This window comes from Theropithecus gelada, chromosome 7a (assembly GCF_003255815.1).
Source record: "Theropithecus gelada isolate Dixy chromosome 7a, Tgel_1.0, whole genome shotgun sequence".
In the NCBI taxonomy this organism is placed as follows: Eukaryota; Metazoa; Chordata; class Mammalia; order Primates; family Cercopithecidae; genus Theropithecus; species Theropithecus gelada.
In genome coordinates, this window is record NC_037674.1 from 54306469 (window position 1) to 54332492 (window position 26024).

The 26024-nt window shown below is 47.1% G+C and overlaps 1 pseudogene; it reads left to right on the forward strand.

Moving 5' to 3' along the window:
• The first annotated feature begins 369 nt into the window (after positions 1 to 369).
• LOC112627515 lies at positions 370 to 18084 on the forward strand (annotated as a pseudogene).
• The last annotated feature ends 7940 nt before the right edge of the window (positions 18085 to 26024 follow it).

Sequence of the window (26024 nt, forward strand, 5' to 3'; positions counted from 1 at the left end):
GAGTGGTGATCTAGTTTAATGGGAAAAATAAAAGCTATATGCTTAGCTCTTTCCAGCGGAAAGAGAAAAAACCCAAAACCCTAGAGGACACACACCAAACCATTAAAAGTGGTTACCTCTGAGAGACTGTTTTACTCTCATTATTTCTGTACAGTTGGGATTCATTTATAATGAGCATGTATGACTTTTGTAATTTAAAACAAGTTTTCACTTAAAAAGGTATTCCGATTCTCTTTGTCTGGGTTGGAGCCCAGGAATCTTAATTTCTTTGCATTCCCCAGGTGATTTCTGACAGAACCACTGAACCAATGGTCACAGAGGTCTTTTCCAGCTTTAACACTCTATGACTCCACAAAGTTTATTGGACTCATGACTGGAAAAAGGAAAAGAAGAACCAAACAGCAAAAAAGGAGACAACAAGAAGGAAAGCACAACATTGGAAGCGTAAATAATGATTACCAAGGTGTATGGCTGTGCATGGTTTCTGGTACCACTGTATAAATGTATCCTATGTGTGACACACAGCAACCGGGGGGCCCTAAGCAGAGCAGGTATCAGGACTGTCCCTGTTTTACAGACGGGGATGCTGAAGTTCAAATAAGTTAAGTCCTTTGAGTAAATAACCCAGTTTGTAAATGGCAGAGCTGGGATTACAACCTCAGGATGTCTGACTCCAGGGCCAATGCTCTTGCCATCCCATCAGCCATTAGGGACACAAACTATTTTCCTTACTATAGTCATCAAGTATTGTGTTTATGGCTTAATGATATCAAATAACTTTTCATAGAAAAGGAGGCAGGGAGAAGGCATAACAATCACTGACATTTAGTAAGGGCTTACTATGTTCCAGGTCCTGTGCTAAGCACTTTGCATGCATTTTCACCTTTAATCCTACAGTAAGCCAACTAGGTAGTTACTGTTTTCACTCCCACTTTACAGATGATCAAACTGAGGCTCAGAGAGGTTAAATCATTCACCCAAAGTGAATAAAAGTTAGTACTGGGATTGAATCCAGGTCTTCTATCTGAATAAATGAAACAGAAAGAGAAGGGAAGAGGGAGAAAAGTGACAGAGAAGTGGGTGTGCTTCTGCTGTCTCCATGGGGTTCCTGTTTCTTAGGGCTGTCATCACCCCACATGGCAAGGGCTCCTCGGGGCCTTTCAGAAGGAAAGCTCAACCTTACTGCCCAGCCCAGCACTGCTGGGCTGCCAGCCAGCCTCCCTCCCACAGTGGATTTCCTTTGCCTACGTTGACAGGTATCCAGTTTCACCAAAGGCTCCAAGCTCCCAGATCTGGTTTTCATCAGGAGCTAGAGCTGAGCCCTAGAGCAATTGCCTGGCAGCCTCAGTGAAGCCAGATGGAGCCCAGCCACCTTCACTTCCCCCGAGGCCTCCTGAAGAAGGGCTCTTGATATCTGGAGCCCAGCCTTGAATGGTGGCCCTGTGGGTGCATTATTCAAGACCCCTTCCTTTCAGCTTTGTCTCTAGCAGCTAGTAGAAGTGAGACAGGAGGTGCTTGGATCAGGCAGATAGCCTCTCATTGAGGATGTGCAGGGAACAGCCAGGAGAGGGTCTGGGGCAGCAATGAGAATAATTCTGTTTTCTTTCCACCCACCAAGCAGATCCTACCTGTGCATCTCCTCCACCTGGCCTGGGAGGGCTTGGATATACTCCCTGGTTGGATACACCACCTGTCCCTATGGAACCTGTCTTAGGCCAGACAGGGAGACAGATAAAGAACCACAACTGGACAACCATACCAAAGCAGAAGTTGTAATTCTGTGGGCCTATGGGGAACTTGAGATTCATCCTGGCCAATGCACAGGGCAGTAGGCACTGGAAATAGGACTTGGAGGAAGCAGGTGGTATATTCCAGGCAGTGCTGGAGTACAGGGAAAAGGAAAGTAGAGTAGGCCTTGCAAAGCTGGGCATGCGTCCATGGGGCTGCCTTTGTGTGAATTAGAAAAGGAGACCTTTTCTGGGCAGACAAGGAGGGTACTCTATCCTTGCTTTAGCAGTGCACAAATTGTGCAACTATACTAGTGGCCCTGGGGCTGTGGCCACTAAATTTCATCTGCCTTTTACATTTTCCCTTCCCTTCTACAGAGCCCCTATTTCTTGAAAGAAAGTGATTCTATGTCGTTACTGTGGGACTAACCCATCAGCCTACCAGGGGTCAGCCCTTGATTCAGTCATAGCCAATTACGGCACTACAGCTTCATGGCCATGGTGATCAGTTCCGGGACAGGCATGTGATCTAAGCTAAGCCAATCAGAGCCCTCTCTGGGACTGCAGCCAGAGCATTTAGAGCATTTAGGGAGAAGGTGCTCTCTTCTGTCTGGGTTTGCTGGCTACGGGGATTAGTGAAGCCTAGAACTGTGGGGTCATCATTGGTACTTTGCGGGAGACTCTGCCTGAAAATGAAGCCAACACAAAAAAATGGGCAGATGAGAAACAGAAAGAGAATTCTGATATTGTTTAAACTCCAGGATTTGCTCCTGGAATATTCCATTTACAAGAATGAGTAATTTCCCTTTTTTGCTTAATCTAGTCTGAGTTTTTATGCCTCCACTCAAAAGGACTAAGCATTATGGAAAGAATTGCCAGGATTCAAGCCAATGGAGACAGAGTGCCTTGAAAAACCAAACCAAGAAAGCTTTGGCTGGGCCTCGAGTTTCTAAGTCAAGAGCTGGAGATAAGAACACGGGCATGGAGTCTGACTGAACTGTTCCCAGGTGGCATCTCCCTGCGTGCTCACCACAGCCTCAGGAGCCGGGTGAGGCCAGGCCACTGGGATGTGGATTTGCCAATCAACCTGTGATCTGGGTGAGCCCTCAACTGACAGGCTGGTGTGTGAGCTCTGGGGCTCTGGGGCACAGCAGGTTCTTAGCACTCGGGGAAGGACCAGCCAGCAGTGGCTGTCTGAGTTGGCAGGAAGGGTCTGTGTGCTGAGCTCCTGGGAAGTCTTGTGGGACTTATGACATGTCATGCAGTCAGTTCACTCTTGTGCCCCTGGGCCTTTGCATATCCTGATCCCTCAGCCTAGGACACCCTCGCCATGTTGTCTATCCAGAAAACTTCTACTCTGCCTTCAAAATTCAGCTCAAGGGTTACCTTTTCTGGGGAAACTTCTGTGGCAGTTTTAAAACATAGCTGCAATATTTTGGCCTCAAGAGATGAATTCTATGTCCCTGTCCCTTGAATCTGGTTGGTTTTATGACTGCTATGCCCAATAGAGTATGTTGGAGGTGATGCTATGTGTCATCTTAGGCTAAGTCATGAAAGGCCATGCAACTTCTGCCTTGTTCATTGGAAACACTCACACTTGAACCCCAATACCATGTAAAAAAAAGTCCAGTTGTCCTGAGACCACCAGGCTGGAGAGACCACAAGTAGGCACTTCGGTCGACAGTCCCAGCTGAGCCCACTCTTCAGCCAGCCCAGCCCAGATGCCCAACTCTTCAAGTCACCTCCAGCCATTAGAGTCACCCCAGCTGAGGCCCAGGCATCACAGAGCAGGGAAGACACACCCTTGCAGTGTCCTATCCAAATTCCTGAGCCATGGAATCTGGACGCATAGATGGTCGTTTTATGCCACTGTGTTTTGGAGCAGGAGATAACTAGAACGCTGTCCTTGACTCATCTGGGAAAACTTCAGTGCTTCTTCCTTTATTTGTTTTTTCCCCGAGTTACTCCTGCATTGCTCTTGCAGAGCTCTGACCACACTGGGCTGTGATCATCTCACTACATGCCTGTCGCCCCGATAGACTATGAAGCCCTGGGGAAACAGGGGGCCAGGGGCTGTTTCTCACAAGACAGAGGGGCTCCTCTAGGCTGGAGGTCACACGGAAGCCCACAGCAAGGCTGACCTGAATGAAGTCACTGAGGTAAATGACAGCTGCAGCCTCCTCCCATCAGTATCAACGATGGACAGCATCAGCCCAGAGACTGGAGAGGGACTGAGTCTTCACGAGGACCAAATGGCCTCCCCCAGACGGAGAGAAGAGCTCTGGGGCCAGGAGACAGGCCCGGAATACTTGCCTGGGAGACTTACTTAGAAAGAGAGGTGCAACCTGCACCACTAGGTAGTGGATCTGGCAACTTATTGAGACCACCTTGTTCTGGGGGGACAGGAATCAGGGAGCTGAGCAGAGTCTCAGATGTGCAAACAGAAGTTCATCTGCCAGAGAACCCAGAGGAGCAGGAGGCTGAAGCCGAGAGGGCGTTTCCCTTTCTTCTTAAGAAAATTGTTCAGAATTGAGGAAAATAGCTGGGAAAGTATTCGTGGAAATGTTAATAGCAGGGAAAGTTAACCCAGCTTGAATTCTCTGCCTTGAGTTAGGAGGGAAGACGGCATGCCAAGTGAACATGGACCTGGATTTCAGGGCAGAAGGATCCACAGAGGCACAGCCCAGCTCCCAGGCCCAACAGTGGGACTCCGGTACAGCCCGAGGCTTTTGTAGAGAGGTCAGTGTTCTTGTCTGAGTCTCTAGTAACCCTGCGAGGTTTCAGTATGAGGAGGAGGAATTAAAATACTGAAAGAAAAGGAAGAAATGGACTCGCATTTGTTGAGCCCACTATGCGCTAAATGCTTTATAGTCATTGACAAATTTAAACCTCATAACAAACTTTTAAACATGTAGTAAAATTCCACTTGATAGCAGAGAAGACTGAGGCTCTGAGAGTTGTAGTAGAGTTGGGGCAGTCTGATTTGAGAACCCCTAAGGGACAAGGGAGGTGACATGGAAGGTCAGAACCCCTTGGGCTGGTGCCTCTGTGACCCTCAGTGGCCGGGTATCCCTGTCTGCACAGTGAGAGGACTGGACTCATGATCTCACCCAGATCTGGGCTGAATTCCACCTCTGTCATTGTAGGGCAGTATGACCCTGGGCAAGTTAGTTATACTTCCCGTGCCTCATATGGTTTACCAGGGTTAATTGTCAATGACAAGAGCTGGCCCTTCTACCTCTTCCACCATCCATCTTCTTTATGGAGTTACAAAACTTGTTAGTCGAGGGCAGAGCCCAGGAGCCCACATCTTCCTCCCTTGTGGGCACCCAGGGCTTTGGCCAGTGGCACCCAGTGTGTGTTGTTCCCCAGAGAGTGATGCAGCAGCCCCTTCAGATGTGCGCTGGCAGGCACCACGGCTCTGGGATGCCAGCTGAGGCCTTCCGGCCGGCAGCTTCCTAAGTGGCCACAGATGTGGTGTGAGATGGCACAACAAGCCAGCTGCTGATGAGAGGAAAACATCCTCCCCACTCCAGTGGTCTCTGCCTTCTCTCAGGGCTGTGCTTCATCCAAGGAGGATTTGAAGAGGACACTTGTAAAAAGCATGCACAGAAAAAATTGCTGTGCTGTCTTCGGGGGTATAATTACAGGAGATGTGTGGGGAGATTTTGCTGGCATTTCGTTTCCAGAAGGATGTTTTCCAGTGAAAAAATATAATGGCTTTGCCTTTACCAATATACTAAATATGAACGTCAGGCAAGTGTCTTGTTTCAAATAGGCAACATACACTCATGGTACAAAATTTCAAAGTAAACCAAAGGGCACCCTACATAATCTAGGTCTCCTTCCCAGTCTCCAACTCCTAGAGACAAGCACCATGACTATTTCTTATGCGGCCTCTGGCATATACTCTATGCATTTATTAAACATATTATCCTGGACACTATTATGGTAGCCTGAAATTCACTCCTCACCCTCTTCCTCCTCTTCTCTGTATCCTGGGAGGCTAAGCCCTTACAGGCTATTGTTTCCCAAGGTCCTGGGTCAGCTGATAGGTGTATTTGGTTTCTCAGCTCTTGTATCACTTGCTGAACCCATTTCCTGAATTAAGTGATCTCTGTGTGAAAAACCTTGAGTGATTTCTGTTTTTCTATTTGGACTGAGTGTTTCCCTCTTTGTTAAAGCTCTTGGTTCACTGAAAATCTTAACAAATTCACATATATCTTTTATTATTTTTCACCAAAATGGTGGCATGTTATAATTGGTGTTATCTATATCTTCCTTTTTTGCTCGCCAATATGTCTTTGGAGGTTTGTTTTTTTTTTTTTCATATCATTATATAGAAAGGTGACTCTTTTATTTTTAGTGATTACCCAGGATATGGCTTATTCAACCAGAACCCCATCGATCAACCTCTAGGGTGTTTCCAGGCTGTTGCTATTATAAAGAATTTCTGGTGAATATGTGAATACTCTTGTACGTATATCACTTCACCCATATGGAGGTTTAACTGTAGGATAAAGACCTAGAAGTGGAAATGCTGAGTAGATACATTTATGGCGTTGATAGAGATTGCCAACTCATGGTCCCAGGAGCAATGTTTGAGTGGTTGCAGGCCCAGCTGAGAGAATTTTGGGGGGCAGGACTGTGAATATTCCAAGGAGAAAGACTGTGTTCTTTTGCTCATTAGTGCATCCCCAGTGCCTCACGTGGTGGTGGGAGATTCTCAATAAATGTCTGTTGAATGAAATTTAAAAGTGGAGCAAGGCCATGGCCAAGGTCAGGTCAGCACCCTCCTGGCTCTGCCACTGACTGGCTGAATAGCCTTGAACCAAGTCCCTCAGACTCCGTGATCTCAGAGCCCTCTCGAGCTTTGACTACCAGCAATTAAGGGCTTCCAAACCAGGCAGAGCATCCGAATCACTGACAGAACTTTAAAAATGATGGACTCTGGACTGCATTCAGGAATTTAGCTACAATAATTCTGCAGTAGAAGCTTTCAGTGGACTCTGTGAGCCACCACACAGACCGTCCCGTAGGAATGAATGACTTTCTCCCCAGCTTCTGGGCGTGCTGCTGGCAGGAAGCCCTCAGTTAGCTCGTGGTCCTCTCTGACAGGTGCCTCAGCTGGAGACAGCAGCCTTGCCCAAGGTCAGATCCCTTCCCTAGGGTAACTGCATCTAATGACTGATGAACATGGGGCATAAAGGCCTGGCCCCCTCACCCCAACTTAGAGCAACTCTGAAGGAGCCGTCCCATCTTCAGAGCTCCCCATAGGGTTAGCTGAGGCCTCTCTTGAGACTGTCCAATCCTGCTTTCCACCCTCCCTTCCACAAGTGTAGATCCTCACAACACCGACAAACCCTCTGAACTCTGAGCCCTAAACTCCGTCTAGGGGTCTGCTTCCCAGAGAGCCTGGCCTGTGACAGGGCCCTAGAATCTGTAATTTTAAAAAATGTTTTCTTTTTTGTTTTTGAGACAGTTTCTCACTCTGTTACTCAGACTGGAGTGCAGTGGCGTGGTCATAGCTCACCTCAAATTCCCGGTATCAAGAGATCTTCCCACCTCAGCCTCCTGAGTAGCTGGGACTATTGGCATGTACCATCACGCCCCGCTAATTTAAAGAGAAAAGAAATTCTAGAGATGGGGGTAGAGGCGTGTCTCTCTATGTTGCTCAGGCTGGTCTCATATTCCTGGGCTCAAATAATCTTCCCATCTCAGCCTCCCAAAGTGCTAGGATTACAGCCATGAGCCACCGTGCCCTACCTAGAAAGTGTATTTTCTTTTCTTTTTCTTTTCTTCTTTTTGGAGTGCAGTGGCACGATCTTGGCTCACTGTAACCTCCGCCTCCCGGATTCAAGTGATTCTCCTGCCTCAGCCTCCCGAGTGGGATTACAGGCACCTGCTAACACACCTGGCTAATTTCTGTATTTTTAGTAGAGACGGCATTTCACCATGTTGGCCAGGCTGGTGTCGAACTCCTGACCTCAGGTGATCTGCCCTTCTTGGCCTCCCAAAATGCTGGGATTACAGGCATGAGCCACTGTGCCCAGCTGAAAGTGTATTTTTCAAACAGACATTCTCCTCCTAAGTGATATAACCTCAGCCCCCTGCCTTCTGTAGAGTTACTTTGTATACAAGAGTTCTTCATGTTTTTATTTTCTTGGTGCCGTGGGCCCCTCCTCAGAATAATGTTTTTAAATACATTTTAAAAAAAATACATACTGAGGCTGGACATGGTGGCTCACACCTATAGTCCCAACAATTTGGGAGGCTGAGGCAAGAGGATCGTTAAGCATAGAAGTTCAAGACCAGCCTGGGCAACAAAGTAAGACCCCCGTCTCTACAAAATAATTTAAAAATTACCCAGGCATGGTAGCACATAACTGTGGTCTCAGCTACTTGGGAGGCTGAGATGGAAGGATCACCTGGGCCTGGGAGGTCAAGGCTCCAGTGAGCCAAGATCGTGCTACTGCACTCCAGCCTGGGTTACAGAATGAGACCCTTTCTCACAAAACAAAACCCAAAAAGGAGAATTACAAAGGCAACCAATTATATTGAGATTTGGTTATCAAAATATTTTTTGACTTGTGAAATAGAAATACATTTTTCTTTATTAACCCATCAATTAAGATCCAGCAGTGGGCCAGGCATGGTGGCTCATGCCTGTAATCCCAACACTTTGGGAATCTGAAACGGGTGGATCACTTGAGGTCAGGAGTTTGAGACCAGCCTGGCCAACATAGTGAAACCCTGTCTCTACTAAAAATACAAAAAATTAGCTAATTTTTTATTAGCTATATGTGCTGGGTATGGTGGCACATGCCTGTAATTCCAGTTACTCAGGAGGCTGAGGCAGGAGAATCGCTTGAACCCACGAGGCAGAGGTTGCAGTGAGTTGAGATCATACCACTGTACTCCAGCCTTGGTGACAGAGTGAGATTCCATCTCAAAAAAAAAAAAAAAAAAAAAAAAAGAAAAAGAAAAAATTCCAGCAGAGCAGTGTGTCTAATAACTACCATAATTTTGAAGTAGTGAGGAGCATAAACCATATCTCAAGATACCTGTAGCCATTGTGATGTGATATGAAAATATCAGTGAATTCTGTGGAACAGAATGCCAAGTGCTGCTAAAACTGCTGGGGTTTGTATAATGGAAGGAAATGCTGATCTTCAGTTAGAGGGTAGGGAAAATAGAGATGTCCTTTTTTATTATGACTCATCCCAGTCCACAGACCTTCTGAATTCCGTCTGTGACCCCCTGCTCCACTGCATGCCCTCTCCAGTGGGTTCCTTGGTCTGGTGAGTGTTTTCATCATAAATCTCCAGGTGGGCTTTATCTCTTGCCAGCAAGGGAGTAGAAGAGTTTCAAACAAAGGATGGATGAGATGCCTGAGGCCCTTTGGTGGGAACAGGCAGGGAACGCTGAGCCTAGGGCATTGCTGAGCTGTACAGCAGAACCCACGTGCCTGCCTTGGCCAACCCTAGTTTCCCAGTTAGAGCAGCTTTCCAGCTACACCAAAACAAGGTGCCAAATTGTTTTCCAGGTCCTCCAAGAAGGCTATCTCTTCCTCCTGTCAGTGTGGGTTGAGCTTTCTCTGCCTTTGATCTTGATGCTTCATGAAAAGCCAGAGGGCTTGCCTCCTGGTGGGACATCCCTCAGTCAGGACCCACAGCAAGCTTACACGCCTGCTCAATTAGGGATAACATCCATTCAAAGTACATTAAGTCCCTCACTTCTTTGAATAAGTAACTGTGGATCATCTGCCCCAGAGCCTGCCCTGTGGAAGCAGAAGCAGACGTGCTGAGGGGGCGTGGCATTTGCTGAGTGTCTAGAGGCAGGATTAGAAGAATGTGAGAACCCTGAGGAGGGCAGGCAGAGGTATGGGAAGTGGGTAGCTTTCTTAAAGAGGAGGTTCCTGAAGTCTGGGCTGCTGACAGCCTATGACAAGATGAAAGCCTTGCCCCCTAAAATGCATGCCCCATTCCCCACCCCAGGGCCACCTTGCACTGAGTGATGTCAAGAAGGGGACACTGCAGCATCCAACTGCGTCACCCAGGAGCCAGGTGACGGCAAATCATTCATGTCTTTAACTTCAGTTTTCTCATCTCTAAAATGGGACAATGATACCAAGCTGACCAGCCTCATGGGGTTATTGTGAGGATTGAGACGATATTGGGGATGCTTTGAGAGTTTGTAAACCCTAAGATCTGGTGAAATGAGTTCACAATAGAGGCAAGGACGTGGATGCAGATGGGAAACGAGGGCTGCTGTGTTCAGATGTGTAGGTTGTTCACTATTCAAGGGAATCTGGCTTTCCTACTCTGCTTGCCAGATATCCCAGCTCCTACCCCACTTGCCAAGTCATTCACCCTGGCACGGGGCTGTGGAAGGCAGGCCTTTTTCCACTGCACATAGTGTCCCTGCTTGCCCTTGCAAACCCAGGCCACATTCAGATGCAGGGAAGAAAATGAAGCTTCTGCCTGTTCTCTGACGGGTTTTTGTGGAGCTCTTAGATCATAATTACTTAATGGAGACATAATGCAGCAATCTTAACTCATTTCTATTATCTACTAAAATAAATAGTAGATAGGTGTGTGTTTTTTTTAATTTTAATAACTTAATACAACAGTAAATAAAGCTGCAGCCCAGAGGGCAGACTGCTACTGAAGAGAAGTGGTGGTGACCTGATTGTGTGACAGGGAGACATCCATGCTGGCTTTATGGACCACTCACAGGCAGCTGCATCATCCAGAGCTGCCTCTAAATTCTCTCTCTTGTCTCCTGAAATTCCAGCTTTATTACTATTTTCAGTATAGAACCCCTAGTTTTGGAGGTTTGCAAAGCCTCCACTTGCTCTGATCCCCTACACTGAGAACACAGTGGGTCCTCCATGGCTCCAAGGGATGTGGGGTGGTAGGGAGTGGTGAGCTCTCAGCAGGGGGTTTTGCCTTGGATCCTGAGGCTGCAGAGAAGGATGACTCTGGTAGGCTGAATAATGCCTCCTCAAATGTCCACCCGTTAATCCCCAGAAAGTGTGACTGTTACCTTATGTGGCAAAAGGGACTTTGAAGGTGCAATTAGATTAAGGATCTTGAGATGAAGAGTGTTGGGAGCAGGCCCCCCAAAATCTGGCCATAAACTGGCCCCAAGACTGGCCATAAACAAAATCTCTGCAGCACTGTAACATGTTCATAATGGCCCTAACACCCAAGCTGGAAGGTTGTGGGTTTAGGGGAATGAAGGCAAGGAACACCTGGCCCTCCCAGGGCGGAAAACCGCTTAAAGGCATTCTTAAGCCACAAACAATAGCATGAGCGATCTGTGCCTTAAGGACATGCTCCTGCTGCAGTTAACTAGCCCAACCTATTCCTTTAATTCGGCCCATCCCTTCGTTTCCCATAAGGGATACTTTTAGTTAATTTAATATCTATAGAAACAATGCTAATGACTGGCTTGCTGTTAAAAAATACGTGGGTAAATCTCTGTTCAAGGCTCTCAGCTCTGAAGGCTGTGAGACCCCTGATTTTCCACTTCACACCTCTATATTTCTGTGTGTGTGTCTTTAATTCCTCTAGCGCTGCTGGGTCAGGGTCTCCCCGACTGAGCTCGTTCCAGCAAAGAGATTACCTTGGTTTATCTGGGTGAGCCCAATGTGATCACAGGGTCCTTATAAGAAGATTAGAAGAATGTGATTATAAGAAGAAGAGGGAAGAGATCAAAGTGGGTGGTTGGAGAAGGCCATGTGACCACCAAAGCAGAGCCTGGAGAGATGAAGCCATGAGCCAAAGAACACTGGCAGCTACGGGGAGCTGGAAGAGGCAAGGAAGAGACTCTCCCTTGGATCCTGCAGAAAAAAACAGCCTTGGCCACAACCTTATTTTAGCCTGGTAAGGCTTATTTCAGACTTCTGAACTCCAGAACTGTAAGATAATAAATCTGTGTTGCAAGCTACTAAGTGTATGGCCATTTGTTACAGCAGCCAAGGAAACTAATACAGTGATACACCCAGTATTGTATACCATGGCCTCTCATGATCCAAAAGACCCAGTGTAAAGCTGGTATGATTTCAGGAACACCCAGAGTACCACTATACCAAATCTTCATCCCTGTGTCTGAAGTTCCATTGTCAGAGCTAACAATAACAATGGGTAACTTTTTTTTTTTTTTTTTTAAGAGATGGAGTGTCACCATGTTGCCCAGGCTACAGTGCAGTGGCTATTCTCAAACACAATCATATTGCACTACAGACTTGAACTCCTGGCTCAAGTAATCATCCCGCCACAGCCTCCCAAGTAACTAGGATCAGAGGTACATGCACTGTGCCAGGCAATAATGGCGAACATTTAACGAGTGCTTGTTTGTGGTAACAAACAAGCCTAATAAAGGCTGTTGCCCTTTAGTAGAGAGGTTCTCAGCTCTGACTATTAATTAGAATTCTCTGAGAGTACTAAAGAAACAGGCAGCAAACTCCCACCCAGAAGTTTCTGTATCAGAATCCCAGAGGTAGAACCTGGGTTTCTGTATTTTTCTTTGTTTTTGTTTTTGAGAAAGGGTCTTCTTCTGTTGCCCAGGCTGTAGTGCAGTGGCATGATCATGGCTCACTGCAGACTTAACCTCCCAGGCTCAAGCAATCCTCCTGCCTTGGCCTCCTGAGTAGCTGGGACCACAGGTGTGCGTCAACATGCCTGGCTAATTTTTTTATTTTTATTTTCTGTAGGGACAGGTTTTTGCCATGTTGCCCAGGCTGATCTCAGATTCCTGGGCTCCAGTGATTTGCCTGCTTTGGCCTCCCAAAGTGCTGGGATTTGTATCTTTTAAATGCCCCACAGATGATTTTAATGTGCCCAAAGTTGTGTCAAAGCATAATTTTCAAAAATTTAAAAGACATAACTCTTATATAAACGTATAGTGAACACAAGTGAAAGATTTGTTTAACTTATGAATGAGGGAACCCAGCAGAATGGCAAAGATGGTTTAAAGGAAGATATTAGAAATTGAAGTATGGTCAGTGAAAAAAGAATGCTGACTACTTAAGATGGCTAAGTAAGAATGCTGGTTACTTAAGATGGCTATGTAAGATACAAAACTGTTTAATGTCCTGCAGGACAACCAAATCGTAACCATCAGGGTTGTTCTTTTTGAAGTATATAGAAATTATTTGCAACATCAATTTTTACAGTTAACTTCAATTTTTACAAAGTCTGGGCACTAACCAATGGTAAATAGTAAGTCAGACATACTCTAAGGAGATTTTTAAAGGGCGCATAATACTCCTTTTGCTTTATTTCCTAGTTTTGGATAATTTTTCTGCATTAGGGCAAGTGGTGGTCCCTGTTAAAATGCAGGTGCCTCTGGATCAGAAATTCTTCCCACTGATTTTAGGAGTCCATTCATGCCTTTATCAGTCCAATAGGCATTCCTAGAGCACCTACTGAGCACATGGCCCTTGGGGGATATGGTGATGAGTAGGAGGCTGCTGCTGCCCTCACATGTAGTATCTAGGAGAAGGGCACAGACGCAGATAATCCACACATGAGTCAGCAGATCTGTACAAAGTGAAGCGCCCTGGGATTTAACAGAGGGAAAAAAAAAAAAAAATTCTATGGAAGGGGAAGGTGCCAGTGCACCTGGGCTTAAAAGGATGGTAAGATTTCTTTCTTTCCTTTTTTTTTTTTTTGAGAAAACCTCTCACTCTGTTGCCCAGGCTCCAGTGCAGTGGCGCGGTCTTAATTCACTACAACCTTTGCCTCCTGGGTTCAAGGAATTCTGCTTCAGCCTCCTGAGTAGTTGGGATTACAGGTGTGCGCCACCAAACATGGCTAATTTTTGTATTTTTAGTAGAGACAGAGTTTCGCCACGTTGGCCGGGCTGGTCTCCATCTCCTGACCTCAAGTGATCCGCCCGCCTTGGCCTCCCGAAGTGCTGGGATTACAGGCATGAGCCACCGTGCCCATCCAGGATGGTAAGATTCAATAGGAGAACATGGGAATGAAAAGCACTCTAGGGGGAAAGGCATGGGCAAAGCCTCGGAGGCAGGAAAGCAGCAAACATGTTTAGAGGAATGGTGAGCAGCCTAACTTGATGATGCAAAGAGCTTGCTTAGTGAGAGAATGAGGTAGGACAAACAGTCAAAAATGAGATCCCAGAGCAGCTTGAATGCCAAGCTAAGGGATCTGGACTTTATCCAGTTGAAAACCAACAACTATTGCTGGTTCGGGGACACAGATGGGCATGTTTAGCTTGTGGAGAAGGGACTGGATGGGCCTATGGGGCATAGAGGAGAAGAGTCCCCATGCCCCATGACAAGAGCTTTGAACATCTCTGGGTGTAACCTGACTCTTATTTGGATTCTGCCTTTCTCTCACCTGAATAGAAGCCCTTCAGGTTTATCCCCTTTGAAATGCACCCCACATTTTGAGACCAGCAGAGGCAGTGGTGGAGAAAGGCCTGTGCCATGTTGCCATAGAGTGTTTGGGAAGAGAGGCCCCTTCCTCTCAGGCTTCCTAGTGCTGGACCAGGTCCCAGAGAGGCCATCGCCCTATCAGGCCTTCTCCCTCTCCCTCATGTAGGAGGCACTGCTTTGCCAGCCCCACCCCTCAGGCACTCCTAGCCAAGCCATTCTGGGGCAGAGGGTGGAATCTGAGAATGCCAATCTTGGGGTCATGCCAAACAGAGTTCAATTTTTTCTTTTCTTGAGACACAGTCTTGGTCTTTTGCCCAGGCTGGAGTGCAGTGGCGCGATCTTGGCTCACTGCAACCTCTGCCTCCCAGGTTCAAGCAATTCTGCCCCAGTCACCCAAGGAGCTGGGATTACAGGCACGCACCACCACGCCCAGCTAATCTTTGTATTTTTAGTGGAGGCGGGATTTCACCATATTGGCCTGACTTCAAGTGATCCTCCCAGCTCGGCCTCCCAAAGTGCTGGGATTATAGGCGTGAGCCACCGCGCCCAGCCCAGAATTCAAATTTTGTCTCCAGCACTTTATTTATTTATTTATTGGAGACAGGGTCTTGCTCTGTCACCCAGGCTGGAGTGCAGTGGTGCACACTCCTGGGCTCAAGCAGTCCTCTTGCCTCAGCCTCCTATAGCTGGGACTATAGGCGGATGCCATCACACCACTGTGTGTGTGTGTGTGTGTGTGTGTGTGTGTGTATATATATATATATATATATATTTTTTTTTTAGAGATGGTATCTCACTATGTTGCCCAAGCTTGTCTCAAACTGCTGGGCTCAAGCGATCTTCCCACTTCAGTCTCCCAAAATGTTGGAATTATAGATGTGAGCCACCATGCCCGGCCTCTGCACTTTCTTGCCATGTGACTTCAGCAGCCTGAACCTCCAATTTCTCAGATGTAAGATGGAGATAATAATAGTGCCTCCCTCCTCATGTCGACATGGGAGCACATGCAGTAATGCCTGAGAACACCAACACTAAGCTTGGCCCACAGTGTGTGCTCAGGCATGGGGCTGGGGGTGTCAGCAATAAGCCCCATCTGCTCTTTGGAGCCTTTTTGCCTTTGTAGATTTTGGAGAGGAAATCTTGGGAAGAAGGACATCCGGGTTTTGGTCTTTTGGCAAGGAAGGAATCCAGTGTTTCACCTTGGGAAAGTCCCTGCCCTTGGGGGCACCTCAACTTCCTCCTTTGTGAAATGTTGAGGCATAGGTGGGTGATGTGGGCTAGCAGGAGGTCTCTGGACCTTTTCAGCCCCAGCGTTCATTTTACTCATGTCTGTATGCCTCTGTCCCCTCAGTGAGTGTTTATTGAGCCCCTACTATTGCCAGGCCTTGTGCTGGGCAATGGGACACAGTCAAGAAGAAGGAGGTCACCATCTTTACCCGCGAGGGCCATGGCTACCTCCCAGGTCCCACTATGCTCTCATTTTGAGAGCCACTGGGAAGGCCTGGTGTGGGCACCTTAGGCAGGTTCTCAGGGAATGAGTACTCGGTGCCAGGCCAGCACCAGGTGCTGGGGCTGCACAGGGCCCTGCCCTTGAGGGCACACAGTCAGGGGTGGGGAGGGGGGTACACAGTTGTATGGGAATGTGAAGGAGAGAACCACACCTCCATTTGGATAGGTGAGGAAAGACTTCACAGAACAGAGCCCTGTAACAGGTGGTTTTCCAGTGTAAGAGGGACAGGACATTCCAGACAGAGTTAACAGCAGACACAGGGCCTGGAGGTGTTCCCTGCACGGGAGGAGCTGGAGACTGGGAAATAGAGAGGTAGGCAGAGAACCGTGAATGGCCCATGCAGTGGAATTTGGACTTCATCATGCAGACTATGAAGATAGAGATATTTAAGAAGGGGTGACTATTTACACTGGAGGATGGTCACTCTGGCTAAAGTGTGGAGGATGGGTTGGCTGAGGCAGGAATAGAAGCAGGGCAGCTGGTGCCCGCACAGGAGAAACGAGAGGACCACGGCGGGTAGTGGTGGCAGCAGGGATGGGAGGAGGGATCATGTGAGGTGGAAGGCCAGGGCTTGGTGGTGGGGTGGATATGGGCCAGGGGAGTCCAAGAGGCCTCCAGGATGCTGGCTGGAGCACAGGGAGGATGGTAGGGCTTGGTCGCTGAGGTGGGGAAGAGGAAGTGGAGCAGGGTGGGGCAGAGGCCTGGAGATGACGGGTATGTTTGCAACAGGGGAGAGGCCCTGCAGGCACCTGGCTACCTGGGCCTGAAGAGAAGCAGGGGAGATGAGTTTTGTGGGAGTTGACAGTGGCCACGTGAGAGAGGAACAGAGGCATAAAGGACTGAGTGCAGGGAGGCCATTTGATGAGAAAACGGAGGACTGAGGCAGAACTCCAAGGGCCACCACCACTTTAAAAATCTGTTTTCTTGGCTGGGTGCAGTGGCTCATGCCTGTAATCGCAGCACTTTGGGAGGCCAAGGCAGGCGGATCTCTTGAGGTCAGGAGTTTGAGACCAGCCTGGCCAACATGGTGAAACCCCATCTCTACTAAAAATACAAAAATTAGCTGGGTGTGGTGGCTCTCACTTGTAATTCCAGCTACCCGAGAGGATGAGGTGGGAGGATCGCTTAAACCCAGGAGGCAGAAGCTGAATTGAGCCAAGATCCAGTCACTGCCCTCAAGCCTGGGCAACAGAGTGAGACTCCATAAAAAATAATTTGTTTTCTTCTCATTGTTCTGATTGTAAGAGTAATATATGCTCATTGCAAAAAAATGTGTCCAGCTTTTTGGCATCACTCCTTGTTGGCAAAGATATTGTTTATGCATTCAATACACTCATTTATTTTTATATTATTTTTAGAGATGAGGTCTTGCTTTGTTGCCCAGGCTAGTCTTGAATTCCTGGGCTCAAGTGACCCTCCCACCCTGGCCTCTCAAAGTGCTGGGATTACAGGCGTGAGCCACCACACCCAGGTTACACTCAGCTGCAGGCCTATGTGCTGGGTACAGGGCTGTTGAGGACAGTGGCTGCCAGAATGCGGGCTGCAGCAGGGAGGCTCGGCTGGGGCTGCACACTCCGTGGAGCTGGTGGGAGCTCCCCGGGTGCCACTACTGCCACCCGCCCAAACCAGGGCACCTGTAGAATCAGCTACTCAGGAGTCTGAGGTGGGAGGATGGCTTGAGCCCAGGAGGTGGAGGCTGCAGTAAGCCGAGATTGTGCCACTGCACTCCAGCCTGGGCAACAGAGTAAGTCTCAAAAAATAATAATAAAGAAAAAAAAAGAAAGGAAATTCACCCAGCTTCACCATTACTGTGACATCTAAGGCTGGAGAAAATGATGAAACTGTCCAGACTACCCTCAAGTTTACAGACAAGGAGAAATACCCAGATAAACCCTGCCTTTATGAAGTATTCTCAGAAAATCTAGAAGATAATGTCTCAGACACTTAAAAATTCTTAGCATTACAGGCTGAAGAAAATCTTGGTATGGTGATGATCTGTAGTGACAGTTGTGCAAGAAAAATTAAAAGAAGTAGATCAGATAAAAAAACTAGAAGAGAAGAAAAAAAAGAAACAGAAAGAATCCAAATAAGCTGAAAAGCAATTATTCCATGGCATTCCTGTTGTAATTGAGAATGTCTTAAATTGGAAGTACAAATTTGCTGCAGAAGGCTTGGAAATTAAAAAGAAATGGATGGAAGAACAAGCAGGAAAAAATAAATTAAGTGGGAAACAGCTACTTGAAACAGATCCAAATCTTGACACATCTGATATCCAGTTCTTGGAGGATGCTGGAAACAATGTGGAAGAAATTAAGTCTTTGTTCCAGGAAATGGATGACCTGGAGCTGGAGGATGAGGAGGATGATCCAGACTCCAATCCTGCTGACCCAGAGAGTGACTTCACTGACCAGAGGACTGTCCCCATCTGTAGAGAGGCTTGACTGTCACAGCATCCTGGCTATGCTCAGAGGGTTTTGATTTTCCTTTCCTTTTCTCCAAGAAGAAATAATTATAAGGAGGATTTTTTTTTTTTTTTTTTGAGACAGGGTCTCGCTCTGTCACCCAGGATGGAGTGCAGTGGTATGATCATAGCTCACTGCAGCCTCAACTTCCCGGGCCCATGTGAGCCTTCCAAGTAGCTGGGACTACAAGTGTGCACCACCACATATGGTTAATATTTAAAATTTCTTGTAGAGACAAGGTCTATATTGCCCAGGCTGGTCTTGAGCTCCTGGTCTCAAGCAATCCTCCGACCTTAGCCTCCCGAAGTGCTGTTATTACAGGCATGAGCCACCATGCCAAGCTGAGGATATACTTCTGATAGTTTTCATGTTGAACTTAATAAACTGACTTAAAATTTCAAATTAAAGAGGAAAGAATGTATGAAATGATCACTCTAGGGAATGGTAAACGGATTTCCTAAGGCAGTTTGAGGTTTGTTTGGCAGTGTTGAGTGCCTAGTTGAAGTTTAGGGTCATAAACTTGAAGTGTGATAATTTGGGGTGGAGTGTCTCTGGGAAAAAGGTGGAAATACTTCCCTTCTAGTTGGGTTCCTCTGCATTTGGAGGCCTGCCTTGATTCTTCTTTGGCTGAGAGGACCTTCGGCTGTGGTCCTTGGGCTCCTTGGATGCTTCTTGGTGGTGAGGGGCCACTAGGGAGTAGGGGTAGGGTAGCATGGGAATACAAGAATGGGACAGAACTGGGACTACCAGGAATTCAGAAGAGCAGCTGGTAGCAACAGACCAGATAGCTTTGGGGAGAGATACTGATGGGACAAGGGGATGGGTGAATTTGAGGTGTTGGCCTTGGATATTGGCATTGGGTTGGTGATGATGGAGTGGAGACAATATGATGTTGGTTTTGGACTGTTGTTGGCTTTGGGATATTGAGGAGCCAAGGACAGTCATGGATGCTCAGAGTATGGGGCAACCCTGAGGGAGCCCAAGAAGGGCTGCCACCATGAGGGACAACTAGAATAAAGTGGTTGGAAAGATCAGTAGAATGAAGCTCAGCCAAATCTGTAGAGACAGAACAGATCAGTGGCCAGCTAATTTTTTTTTTTTTTAATTTTTTTGTAGAGGCAAGGATCTCACCCCATTGCCCAGGTTGCCCTCAAACTCCTAGGCTTCAGCGATCCTCCTACCTCGGCCTTCCAAAGTGCTGGGATTACAGGCGTGAGCTGTTGCACCTGGCCAGGGTAGATTTTCTGATAATACTTAGCAGGACCTCATCAAGTGAAGCACTACTGAAGGAGAGTGCGGTACAATGAGAGTCCATTTGTATTTTGGAAGACTAGTTGTTAGCAGAGTTGGATCAAGGTGCAATCAAGCCAGTTAATGACACTTTCAGACTCCTCTTCACTCATCCCCTGAACATCCTGACAGCACGGATGTACTGATGGTGAGAGAATGTGAGCAGGACTGGAGCTATGCAGGAGTAGCTGGGAGACATCTGTCTGTGAAGGAGACAGGGTAGATGGACTCCCTAACCTCCAGGTCACTGCTCTACTCTGCCGTAATCTGTCATTGTGGCCCTCACTGCTGTCCACGGATTGCCCAGACACCCAGGCATCCTGCAGCAACTGAGACTGTGGCTGTAACAGGAGAGTGGGTAGCGGCCAGGCCTCCATTCTCTTTTCTTGAAACTTCAATACCTTCTCCCCGCCCCAACACAGACACCCTTAATGATGACCACAGCATCTCCCCTGCCTATTCCACCATCGCACTGTATTTAAACCTACAGCCCCACCTTCCTTCCTGCCACATGAGATGAAATGTCTGTCCTCACACCCATCTCAGGTCAGCCCCACCTGGGCCTGTTTAAGGATCTTGCTTCTGCAGTTATGACCTCTCCTTCCCACACTGTCCATCTCTCTTTCTCTGCAGGACCACTCTCATCCATGCATAAACATACTCTTAGGAAACCTTAGTGTGGCCCCACATCAACCCATTTCTCTTTTCCTTTTCCCAGCACATCTCCACGGAGTTGTCTATATTTGGTGTCCCCACTCTTCTGTTTTACTGCCCATTCTTTCCTCACCCCATTGTGGCATTGTGAATAGGTGCTTGTAACATAGTACAAAAGAAACACATGATGAAAAGCAAGTTTATCTCCACTCCTGTTCCCAGCCACCTGGTTTCCCGCCCCCCGGAGCCAACTGATGTTACTCATTTCTTGGTGTCCTTGGTATATACGTAAATACCTCTGTACACTCTAATGGGGCTCTTCTATCCACGCTGACTCTAAAAAGCCCCTTCTCAGAGTCACCAGTGACCTATACCAGCCCAGAGCTACAGATGACTTCTCTGTCTTCATCTTACTCAAATTTCTAGCAGCATTTGACATGGTGACAAATTCCACTAGCTTCTCCTCCTTCGTCTCCAGCCATTTTTCCTAGTCTCATCTGCTGGTTCCTCCTCCTCCATCAGTTCTCTAAAGGGTAGTATGCCTAGGGCTCAGTCTTCTCTCTTATCCCTTTCTAAGTGTTCTCTGTTCTCATTCCTGTAGCTTCAACACTTTCTATGTGCTGACGACCCTCACATTTAAAAAATCTCCAACCCCTGCCTTTTTCTAAGAGCTCTAAACTCACATCCAACTTCCTAAATATTATTCCTCCTGGATAGTTAATGGCATCTCAAACTTAAAGAAATACTAGTTTTCTCAGCCAGGCACGGTGGCTCACACCTGTAATTCCAGCACTTTGGGTGGCTGAGGTGGGTAGATAGCCTGAGGCAGGAGTTCGAGACCAGCCTAGCCAACATGGTGAAACTCCATCTCTACTAAAAATACAAAAATTAGCCTGGCATGATGGTGCATGTCTGTAATCTCAGTACTCAGGAGGCTGAGGCATGAGAATCACTTGAACCCAGGAGGCAGAGATTGTAGTGAGCCGAGATTGTGCCACTGCACTCCAGCCTGGGTGACAGAGCAAGACTCCGTCTCAAAAAGAAAAGAAAAGAAAAGAAAAAAAAAACAAAGAAAGAAAAATACTAGTTTTCTCCTCCAAATGATGCCACCATTCACCCATTTGCTCAGACAACGGAGCTCAACCCTTGCACGAGCATCCAATTCATCAGAAGGACTCATCAGCTCCCTTTGCAGGATAGATCCTAAATCCAGCCTCTTCTTATACCTCCACAACTGCCCCCAGTCAAGCCACCATTGTCTGTCACCTGGAATACAACAGCTTCTTCCCCAAACCGCCACAGTTCAGCCAGGGTGAGCTTTGACAATATCACTCCTCTGCTTGAGACACAGCTTATTCCACCACCTTACCATGGCCCTGCATGGTCTCCCCCCTCCTCCAGACCCCCACCCTGTCTCACTTCACTCCCCTACTTTCCTGGAATGTGGTGACACATGCTGTCGGCCCCTTGCTGGTCCTTCTCTTTGGAATGCCCTTCGTCTAGACCTTCAGGGGCTGCCTCCTTCTCATGAAATCTCAGGACTCAATCCAAATGTGACTTTTTCTAAGAAGCCCTCTCTGACCACTGCCAGACCTCTCTACCAGTTTTATCTTCTCTATAGCCCTTCTCACTTCCCCCAAATAACTTGTGCACATGTTTATGTCCCATAACACATGCTTGGAATGCAAGCTCCTTGAGAACAAGGCCTCTGATTTGCTTCATGCTCTTTATCCCCATTACGTAAGATCAATGCCTGGCACATGGTAAGAGCTTAATCAACATTTGCTGATTGAATCCTGAAATGAAAGAGCAAGCTGATAAGGATAAGGTCTAGTAAGGTCTAGGAATCCTTCCTAGCATAATCATAATCATCTGTGGTCTCTTTAGAGGTTTTTTTTTTTTTTTTTTTTTTTAAGTTCTCAAATACAACCCTCTCCATCAATCCTACCTAACTCAACAACTGAGACTCGGCCAAGGTCAGAAAGGTAGTCCTATTTAACTGCTTCCTCCACTGTTCTTACACCGAAACCCCAGTAAAATTGTCATTCAGCCACATTGTACCCAGGCTAATAAGTACAGAGCCTTCTCTCCCTGTATTCCTTACCTTACCCCCACCCCGCCACCCCCTCCAACCCCTGTCTTTCCCCTGGGATATCAAGGGGAGACAAGCTGGCTTCGCATCAGACCTAGGAGAAGTGGGAAGGGCTTGCACACTAACTTATCTCCCTATGGGGAGATATAAAATTTGCCCATAAATAAAACATTTATTATTTAGCTTGAACATTAAATTTCATCGGCATGCAGCATGTGTTTTATTATCTGTACCAGACACTAACATGTACTTAAAAATGAAATTTTGGAATGCTGCCCTGGCTTGCAGAATGCTAGTAAAGAAATTCTAATACAGTCTTGGAGAGATGCTCCAGACCTCTCCTTCTAAATGGCATGGGCAATCAGCATTTTTACATTCATGTAGCACTTTGCAGTAGTGGTAAAGATGCTCTAATTGTGCCTCTAGCTGCTTCTATACTGCTGCTTCTAATCTATTGCAGGCTGGAAAATAACACACTATAGCCAAAGATGTTGGAATTGTGTCCAAAGCAAGCATTAGTATACCCTAAATGAGTGTGGAGGGAATTCTATGAGAAAGGTACAGAGAATTTGTGATAGCTGTTCTCCCAATCCAGCAGCCTTTTTTTTCTTCTTCTTTGTTCTTTTTTACCTGCTGCTCCTTTGTTCTTGGCAGTGCTCCAGAGACACTCTTCTCAAATGTTAATGTGCACACAGAGCACCTGGGGATCTTGTTAAACCGAGTCTGATTCAATAGTCCCGGGGTGGAGCTTAGTTCTAATGAACTCTCGGGTGATGCTGCTGGTCATCAGACCACCCTTTGAGTAGCCAAACTCTAGAACTGCAGCATCCAATAAGATGCCATTAACCGCATGTGGCTATTTAACTTGATTCAAATTAAACAAAATGTAAAGATTCAGTTCCTGGGTTGCACTAGCCATATTTCAAATACTCAGTGGCCACATGTGGCTGGTGGCTATTCTACTGATGGCTCAAAGACAGAACATTCCCATCCCACGCAGAAAGGTCTACAGGAGGCTGGGCGCAGTGGCTCATGTCTGTAATCCCAGCGCTTAGGAGGCTGAGGGGGGTGGATCACTTGAGGTTAGGAGCTTGAGACCAGCTGGCCAACATGGTGAAACCCCGTCTCTACTAAAAATACAAAAATTAGCCAGACATGCTCACTTGAATCCAGGAGGCGGAGGTTGCAGTGGGTTGGTAGTGCCACTGCACTCCAGCCTGGGTGACAGAGCGAGATTCTCTCTCTCTAAAAAAAAAAAAAGAAAAAGATAAAAAAGAAAAAAAAATGTATATATGACAGCGCTGCTCTACAGAACTGGAGCTGTTGGAAATATAATCCCTGAAGTGTGATAAGGTACTCATCCCTGCTCCCTTGAAAAGGCTCAGTGCAAACAAAACTCCACTTGAAGCTGGGCATGGTGGCTCATGCCTATAATCCCAGGACTTTGAGAGGCTGAGGAGACCAGCATGGGCGATATAGTAAGACTCTGTGTCTATTTTAAAAAAAAAAAAAAAAAAAAAAAAACAGGCCAGGCACAGTGGCTCACACCTGTAATCCCAGCACTTTGGGAGGACGAGGCAGGTGGATCACCTGAGGTCAGGAGTTCAAGACCAGCCTGACCAATATGGAGAAACTGGGTCTCTACTGAAAATACAAAATTAGCCAGGCATGGTGGCAGATGCCTGTAATCCCAGCTACTTGGGAGGCTGAGGCAAGAGAATTGCTAGAACCGGAGAGGCAGAGGTTGCGTTAAGCCAGGATCACGCCATTGCACTCCAGCCTGGGCAACAAGAACGAAACTTGGTCTTAGAAAACGAAAAAACAAAAACAAAACTCCACTTGAGAGCAAAAGCTTAATAAGTACGATGTAGCTTCATGTCCCATTGAAAGTCTGCAGCCTTACTTTGCCGTTTTCCACTTCCTCCTGTCCAGACCCACCGCCATGGGTGCATCTTTGTTAGTGATGACCGCGGCCGTCGCTTCTGGGATGTGCAGACAACATGGAGGAACTGCCCCTTTGCTGCTTCTTTGTCCACTTCCTGGTAACTTGGTGCAGGGGAGACGTTTACAACCCAGACTCCACAGTCCCTTCCCCCGTCCTCTGTACTTGTTAGGGGGTCTGGAATGTGGCAGGGGAGCTTTGCAGGAGAGTCCAGGGAACCCAAAGCCCTTTGTCTGCTGTTTCCACTTCTCTGGGCATCTTCATTACACGGGGAGGTGGACAGAAGGGAAATTACTGGAGAATTGAGTTGATTCTGCACACATTGGAGCAATAAGGAAATGAGACCCAGCTCCCTCCTCTCAAACTGATCCCAGCAGTTGCTGCAACAATTCACAGCAAAAAGTTCTCCAGCTGGGGAAGGAGGAGGGTGGAGAGACATTTTCCAAGAATGCCTTTCATGTGGACTCAGAGCTGTCATTTTCCTGGCAATTCTGTGAACCGGGACCTGGGGCAGTTTCCCAAAGTGCAGTTGGTGTGCATGTGGCCTGCCCTAGAAATCGCATAACTGAGAGGCACATTACTGGGGGCCCAGGAAATGCCTGCCTCACCACCCTCAGAGTTCATGGCCCAGAAGGCATGAGAGAACCAGCACAGCTCACTGTCTGGGTGGAGAACTTTTGCCCCCAGCTGAACAGTGAGGGGCTGGCCTGGAGTTGAACCCAGACAGCCTCCTTTCTTGGGCAAGGGCTCTGCTAATTCACATTGGAATAATTCTTCTGTCTATAAATTTACATGCAAGGCCAATGCTGTCCGTCCCAAATAACCAGGTTAATCCTTCAACATATTAGTAGACATGTAGGTGGCAACACAGATGGAAAGGATCCTGGGGTGTGAGTCAGAAGAATTGGAATCAGTCTGCCTCTGGCCCTTGCCACTGTGTGACTTTGAGCACGTCTCCTTTCTTCTCTAGGCCTCAGTTTACTTATCTGTAAAAGAAGGCTACTATCTATTTTTCAGAGCTGTTCAGCATTTGGTACACAGTACCAGGTGCTCAATAAATGCTGATGTAACCATTTCATACTTACTAGGTGCTGGGCACTGGGCAAGGCAGTGGGGGAGATGGTGACACAGTTCCTGTCCTCATGGAGTTGACGATGTGGAGAGGGAGACAGATACTAACCAAAGACTCATATGAAAAAGTATAAAATAACAACTGTCACAGATGCAACAAAGAGGGTTACAAAATGTATTGTGAATCTGTAATGGGGGAACTGACCTAGTCTGGGACTTCCCTGTGCATGTGATAATTGAGCTAAGAGCTCAGAAGTAATGGGGGTTAACTGGATACAGCATGTGCAAAGGTTCTGTGGCACAAGAGTGCTTGGCAGTCTACAAGGGACAGAAAGAGGCTGGGTGTGGCAGGATGGCAGGCAGTCAGGAGACATACAGAGAAATAGAGGCTGGAAAGGAAGTTGAGATAAAACTCTTCATAGGGTTGTGCTAGATCATGGAGATCAAACCAATTATAAACACCTCTGACTTCAGGGAGTTTACAATCTGCAGAAATGGGATGATAACTTTGAAGTGTCCTTTCAGTATTCTTTGGTATATCGAATCTATTATTGTATCTTGGGCTGTGACCTGTAAGAAATTAAGACAGTGCCAAAGTTGTCCAACTGGAATTTCTAAAACACTGACCTCTTGTACACACACATGGTTCATCTGGAGGGAACTGAGAGGGGATCAGACCCAGCTTCCCAAAGAGGTCCAGGGATGTTACGGGAGAATGAGTCCAGTCTGACGAGAAATGTCCCTTTTCTGCAAAAACACCCTGCCCTCTCCACACTGACCACTGGCTCTTGAAAGAGAAGCTGGAATGTCCATGTGAATTACATCCATTTGCCTTCTGACTCCACAAATGGTTTGCATTAGGGGACCATA